Source organism: Belonocnema kinseyi, chromosome 9, assembly GCF_010883055.1.
Source record: "Belonocnema kinseyi isolate 2016_QV_RU_SX_M_011 chromosome 9, B_treatae_v1, whole genome shotgun sequence".
Taxonomy (NCBI): Eukaryota; Metazoa; Arthropoda; class Insecta; order Hymenoptera; family Cynipidae; genus Belonocnema; species Belonocnema kinseyi.
Genome location: NC_046665.1, coordinates 96,250,697 through 96,258,457, shown reverse-complemented (window position 1 = coordinate 96,258,457; position 7,761 = coordinate 96,250,697).

Below are 7,761 nucleotides of genomic sequence, written 5' to 3'. Positions count from 1 at the left end.
CCTGGCGGACAGTCCACTTACCTGTCGGTTCCTCGGATTGAGGGTCCTCCGATGTTCCTGTTGCTGGGGTACTCCTGGGATCCTGGGTAGCTGCTCGGTATGACGTCTGATGCGTGTGGATGCTGAGGAATAACTCTGGTATCCGAATTTGCTCGAGTATTTTAGAGGGAGGATAGGAGTTAAAATAAAGGTTGGCGAAAACGGAATAATAAAGGCTGGAATTTAAAGATGGAAAAAACTAATTTTAATTCAATGAATATAAGCGTACAGGTTGACTGGAGATCGTCGATAGGAGCGCAAAATATTCCATGATCTATCACGCTTCTCGGCCGAGAAGATACTAATTTTTTATCCTGCCGATTTTCGCAACTCTCGATCTTCGAGCAAAACCCGCGCGCATTCCAGCGGTGGGGAGGACGGATAGGGCCCTGCCATTGGTCGTCCGCTCCTCTCACCCACTGGAATACGACAAGAGCCTGCTGTTCGCCGGTTCGCGGGAATTCTCTCACCTAAGACGGTGAAAGCTTACGCGGAATCGAATCGCAGTTATAGGTTTGAGATTGCAACCCTCCAACTTCCGAGAATAATTCGGCCGACTTATTCTCGAAAAACGGAGAATTGGAATCCCAAACCGAGCTTGAGGATTAAATCGATGGTCGTTAACAGGTGAACTATATCAATATTTAGGGATATTTCGAAATATTTTGAAATATCAAAAATATTTTAGATTATAAAGAATATCAAGAATACCAGGAATATCTAGGAATATTGAAAGAATACGTGTATGGGAATATTTAGTAAATATATCAGGAATATTAAAGTGATCGACGATTATATCAGGAATGCAAAAATATGTACTTCTTTGTTATCGGTTCCTATTGTGTGTGACCATCCAGATCGTTGGATTCAGAGATGTAGTAAAGAGCTGAAAATTTTAAAAGTGGCCATGTGCTTTAAAGAGACCGGATAGGAACCGGGTAAAAAAGTAAATCCTTGTTTTAATTTCTGGTTCCATTTGCCAGATACGAAACGGGTAGAACCAGGTAGCCGTTACACTTTCACTTAATAATTCACAAGAGACCAGGTACCTTAGAGAGACCGGGTAGGAACCGGGTAGAAAAGTATATCCTTATTTTAATTTATAGTTCTATTTGCCAGATAGGAACCTTGTTGGACCGGGTAGCTGGTACACTATCAGATAACAATTCACAAGTGGCCGAGTGCCTTAGACAGACCGGATAGGAACCGGGTTGAAAAGCATATCCTTATTTTAATTTCTGGTTCCATTTGCCAGATAGGAACCGGGTAGAAGCAGGTAACCGGTAAAATTTGAATTAATAATTTACAAGTGGCTATGTGCCTTGAAGTGACTGGATAGGAATCGGGTAAAAAAGTATATCATTATTTTAATTTCTGGTTCAATTTGCCAGATAAGAATGGGTAGAACCAGGTAGCCGGCGTTCTTTCACTTAATAATTTATAAGTGGCTATGTGCCTTAAAGAGACCAGAGAGGAACCGGGTAAAAAAGTATATAATTATTTTAATTTCTGGTTCCAATTGTCAGATAAGAACCGGATAGAACCAGGTAGCCGGTACACTTTCACTTAATAATTTATAAGTGGCCATGTGCCATAAAGAGATCGGATACCCACCAACATGGTTACAGAACAGATCTGTAACTATGTTAGAACACAAAAGAACGTGTTCTAGAACAGGTTAGTAATAGTTTACGAACATGGGAGTAACTATGTCATCCCCCATACGCTAGTACCATTCTGTAACAGTTCTAGAACGCTGTGACATACGATCTGGGACATTCCGGAACAATTCGAGAACTCGGTTACCAGTGTTATGTAACAATTCTATAACAGATCTAGAACGCTGTGACAACTGATCTGCAACATTTCTAGAACAATTATAGAACTCAATTGCAAATTTTGTACGACCATTCTGTAACTTATCTAGAATACTGTAACAACCGATCTGTAACATTTCTAGAACAATTCTAGAACTTTGGTACCCTGCGTTGTAAATAATCTACGAGAACTCTATAACACTTCTATACAAATTCTATAACAGTTCTAGAACTGTTATGTATTAAATATTTTTCGATATTTTACCAATTTTTCTCTAACATCAAAATAACTTGGGTTCAAACTAACCCACGAGGCAAAAAATTGGAAAACGTCTTTACGACATTTTTACAATGTCGCGATATCGTGAAGTTATCTTTACATATCTCTAACATATTTTAATGTCGCAAATATGTCTCAACCGCATAGACATAGGACGTCTTGTCCACGTCGTAATGATACCGTGAAAATGTGGTCGATTTATTTGCCCTCTAAATTTTCATACTTATTTACTTACAACTCAGTGCACGTGCTCTTAATGTGTTTTAATATGTTATTCTATGATCTTCGATAAAAAAATATATTTTTGTTTATATTAATACAATTTCATTATTAAAAAACGTATTAATTCTTTCATAAATGTTTATTTGTGTTCTGATAAAGAATATTACTATTCTTCAATTCTAATTACAAAACTGCGTTGCTTCTTCTCAAATACATTTTATTTAGAAAACACATTACGGTAGTACAATTCTTTCTTCCCATTATTAGTTATGAAAATAGTTATTTTATTATTTAATTTAAGGAATTCTATGTAATAGTTTTCGAGAGAACGACGAATTAACATTCGGACGGCACAATACAGATAATAAAGTTAATAATAATAATAATAATAATAATAATAATATAGAAATAATGTAGAAAGGGCCTCAGTGGCTCAGTCGATTAGACACTCGGACTTCACCTCAGAGGTCCGGGGTTCGATCCCTGAGCCGAGTACCTCTAGAAAATTTTCAATGTACCTTTACTGAGGTTCTGGTGGTTCGGAACTCACCTTAAGCTGTAGGTCCCCCCATCGTGTACTTGACTGAAACCTCCAGTCCGTCAATGATGGGGTAAAAACCAGGCTTTGTCCAATATGTCTGGGCAGGCTGCTCTCATCAGATCACTTGATTGCATTATAAAAATGCGTCTGTGACTGATGATATATACCGGGACAGCCCCGTGCAAAAAATGATTAAATAAAAATCCATCTCTAACCAAAAATGCCTTAGACATGTTGGGCAGTATAAGCCTGTGACAACATTTCAACACAGAAATGTTTTTTAAAAATAATATAGACAATAATAATGATCTCTGTAATTCGTTATTAGTGTTACAACATGAATGCTAGAACGTCAGTGCTAGAACAATTCAGTAACAGATCTTAATTTTTTTCTTGATTTATTCTAGAACACATTTGTAAGAGGGTTCTTTAACTTCGATATAACACTATTACTGCACAGTTCCAGAACAAACTTGGAACAAATGTTACAGAACGTCTGTGCTGGTCAGTTCTAAAACAATTACGTAACAAGTGTTCTGCACCAGTTATTAATCTTTGTTCCTAATTCGTTCTAGAACATACTTCTAACAGGGTTCTAGAACTTCGAAATAACACTATTACGGCACAGTTCTAGAACAGGCTCGAAAGAAATATTATAGAACGTCTATGATCAGTTTATTCTAGAACAATACCATAACAACTGTTACAGAACTATGCTGCCACATAATTCGAGAACAGTTCTGTCAGAATTTTGTCACAGTGTTCTAGAACATTGTTACCTTTTTGTTGTCGAACAGTTCGGTCACCATCTTGTAACAACTGCTATAGAACACAGCTGCTTTTTTTATCTAGAACAGTTACAGAACGTGTTTGCTGGGTAGGAACCGGGTAGCACCAGGTAGCCGGTTCACAAGCATTGATTGCCATATAGAGACCGGATAGGCTCCGGGTAGAATTCTATTTTTATATGATTATTATTTTCAGTTTGTTTCTATTGACCAGATAAAACCGTGGTAGGTGCGGGTAGAATATTTAAACAACTTATTTTTTATTACCATTTCCCGGATATGGACCGAGTAGACACAGATAGATCTCACAAAATTAAATTAAAGACCAAATAAAAACCGTTTAGAACCGGGTAAGGACCGAAAGGGTATGTAACCGGTTCCTTTCTGGTTTCAATTGGATTTCAACCTGTCATTTTAAGCAGGGCAAACAATATAATTTACGTCGCCGCCCTTTAAAATTTTCCATGGGAGATTTATTCCTTACCCGAACACAGAAAAACTCTGGTGTTAAATTTGTTGTAGTACAAATTTCATTGGTCTCCCAATGAGCATTTAAAACAATTTTCAAGTATCAAATTTATTCCTCTGAACGTAGGTGCACATCTGGGCATCTAGGGGAAAATATCATTTGGATACTGAATTTTGGCTCAATGCCGAGTTGTAGAGTATTAAACCGCGTTGTCAACCACCTGAACACCTGTCAAAGCAACTATTCGCGCTGCGATATTAGACTAAATATTTGTTAATAAGGAAACCAATTGAAATAATATTTCCTAATATTCAACTTTCTTTCATTTAACAGTGTGTACTAGTCGCTTAGAATAGAATGATGACTTCCTAATGCAACTTCCAAATGTTAGGTTAGTCATGTGTCATGGCCGTCGATATTTAAACTAAAGCCGGGAAGTGGAGAAAAAGTCATGATCTTCTGCATATACAATTAGGTATTTTCACTTCAACCACTGGCTAACTTCACTTTTTTGAATACAGAAAATCGAGATGAAATTTCTTCGAACGAACAGGCATCAATTAAGATGCAGACGGTTACGATTTAGTTTTTACATCCGGGCTTTAGTGGTTTGAATGTCATGTAGGTTTTGTCTAACCTAAGATTTGGATATTATATCACGGCAAGTACAATTTTTATTCCAAGATAATAATCGTCACTGGTAAATGGGAGGAAATTAAAAGTTAGATAATTATTATTATAACTTGCCTGCTTATCAACATCTATTTCACCCACATAAAGTCCGAAAAAATCAGCTTGACAGGTGACTTGACAGTTTGTAGACGACACTTTACGTTGCTCTGGATGAGAAAAAATAGTGTCTAAATGATGCTTTTCCCCTAGATTCTCCGAATGAACCTGTGTGGCTCAAATTTGTTACAAATCACTTGAACACCGATTTCGGTATACAATGGAGGATCGGCGATTTTCTATGAAGTAGAATTCAATCCTCGAAAATCAAACACCGTCTACCAGATTAGTGATATCTCCAATAATAAAATAAATAAAGTCCATATTCAAAATCTGATACCCTATATTTCTCCATAATCGAGACCCTTCCATGACTCTTCATTTAAAATTTCTTTTATTTCTTTACTATTTCCTTTTATTTTTTCTTATTTTGTTCCAGAAGAATTAATCTTATAGGCCCAAACGAGGTCCCTTTCGAGGTTTTCGAGAACCTTGGAGAGAAATATTAATGCCTCAAAAATCCTATAGAAGACTGAAAGCTGGTTATATAAAGGACGCCATCACCGCTGATATTGAAGAAGAATGGTCCCAGGAAGCCGAGGAATGGTGCTCGGAAAAGGGCCAAGCATACAAATGGGAGGAAGGATTACTAGAGAAATTTAAGGAAAAACACAATTTGAGACCTCAAGTAGTTCCTGGCTCAGACGCGGCTATCTAGGGCCAGCCAAAATGCTTTGACGAAGTAACCCAAACGATTAATCCTAGGAGAAAATGTATCGAAATCCAAACACCAATACCTGTCAGGTTAGGTTAATGGAATTGTATTGTGAAGTTTTGTTTTTTTGTAACCCTATATGAATGTATATACGATTATGTAATTGTTTCTTATCCCTTGTATTATTTTGTTAACAAGGTTCAATAAATTTCTTAGCTACAAATCTTTCTGCATTCTTTAATTTAGAGTTAACGTCTAATAACATATGTATCCTAAATAAATTATTTAGATTCTTCCACTCCACTATTATCCAGTTGTCTCGTCTAGTGGCCGCCAGGGTTCGTATTTTCGTGTACAACGTTACCGGCTGATGCCGATGGAATTGATAGTTGAAATATTTTTTTTTACATCTTTTATTATTAAGATTTGTACTCAAACGTAGTTTTCTTTCGGCTCTTGCATTTCTCAAAATTTGAGACCGATATTTTATGTATAAAAAAAGTTCGAACGTTCAAAAAATGTTGAGGTTCAGAAAAAAGATGAAATAATTTTCAGTGAAGTTTCTACCAAAATGCAGTACCTAAACGTAATTTATTGCACTCCAATACATTTTTCAAAGTTTCAGTTCGATATTTTATTTTTAAAAAAATGTATTAGGTTCAAAAAATTATTCAATGAACTGACAAAGTGAGGTCGGTAATATAGGTATTTGGCTGTGTCACATGCCCTTAAAACAAATTAATTCTGAACCATACAGTTGCATTTAAAAAAAAGGGCTTGCTGCCACAAAATACAAATTATCAACGAATTGCATATATTTTTTACTGAATATTTTGAACAGTGGATGTGATATGTTAGTCCAAATTTTATTAAATTAATTGTTAGTTTAAATTTTTTCGCTTCTAAATTTTTAAAACTAAATAATTGAATTTTTAAACTAAAAAAGAACGATTTTCACAAAAAATGATGTAGTGCAATAGCGTATCTTTTATTAAAGATAATTAATACAAAATTTTGTTCTAGAAATTGGTTTAATTTTATACCAAATTGTTAAATTTTCTACCATACTGTTGAATTTTCAAGTAAAAATATGGTTTTCAACCTGAAATTGCCAATTCTCACAAAAAATGTAATATAGTTAATATGTAAGCCAAAAATATTTTTATTTTAAATGAAAAACAGTACAATATAACCACACAAGACAAATTTCCAAGAAAAACGTAAATCCTCAAATATAAGAGATTAATTTTGAATCGTACATTTTTTACCAAAAGAAAATTTACCACAAAAGCAGAATTGTCAAACAAATATATGTATTCTCTACCAGGCAGAAAAATTTTCAACAAAATACATCAATTGTTAAAAAAATAGTTCAATTTGTTACTAAAAAAGGCAAATTTTCAACAAATTACATAGATTTTTAAAGAAATAGTTGAATTTTCTAAACAAACATTTCAATCAATTACAATATTTTAAACTATTCTGAACAATGGATGTGATGTCAGTTCAAATTTTATTTAATTAATTGTTAGTTTACATTTTGTTCTTTTCTAAAAATTGTCAACTAAATACCTAGTTGAATTTTTAAACTAAAAAGATCAATTTTGACCAAAAATGGCGTAAATTTTTATTAAAAGAGAATTAATTTGCAATTTAAAAAAACTAATTTTCAATTTAATAAATATAATTTTCTACAACTCTTTAATTTTGCACCAAATAGTTGAATTTTCAAACAAAAAATACGAATTTTCTATCAAATGTTGAATTTTCAACCCGAGAATATGCATTTTTTACGAGAAATCTAATTTACAACGATTAAATTAAATTTTTAATAATGCTTTTTAATTTTTGAGTTAAAAAAATAATGTTCAACTAAATAAAAATGCATTTTCAACAAAATACATTAATCCTCAATTAAAACCTTAATTGTCAACGAAACAGTTGTGATTTAACAAAAAATTATCCTTTACCAAAAAAGAAGAGTTCAACAAAATGTATAAATTTGAAATTGAATATTTAATTTTTTACCAAATTGTTGAATTTTCGAGGCATAAATGCGAATTATCTACAAAACCATTGAATTGGCAATTAAAAATTAATTTTTAACCGAAATCCGACAACTGTATTTTTGATCAAAAAAGGATTCAATTTCTACAGAAAA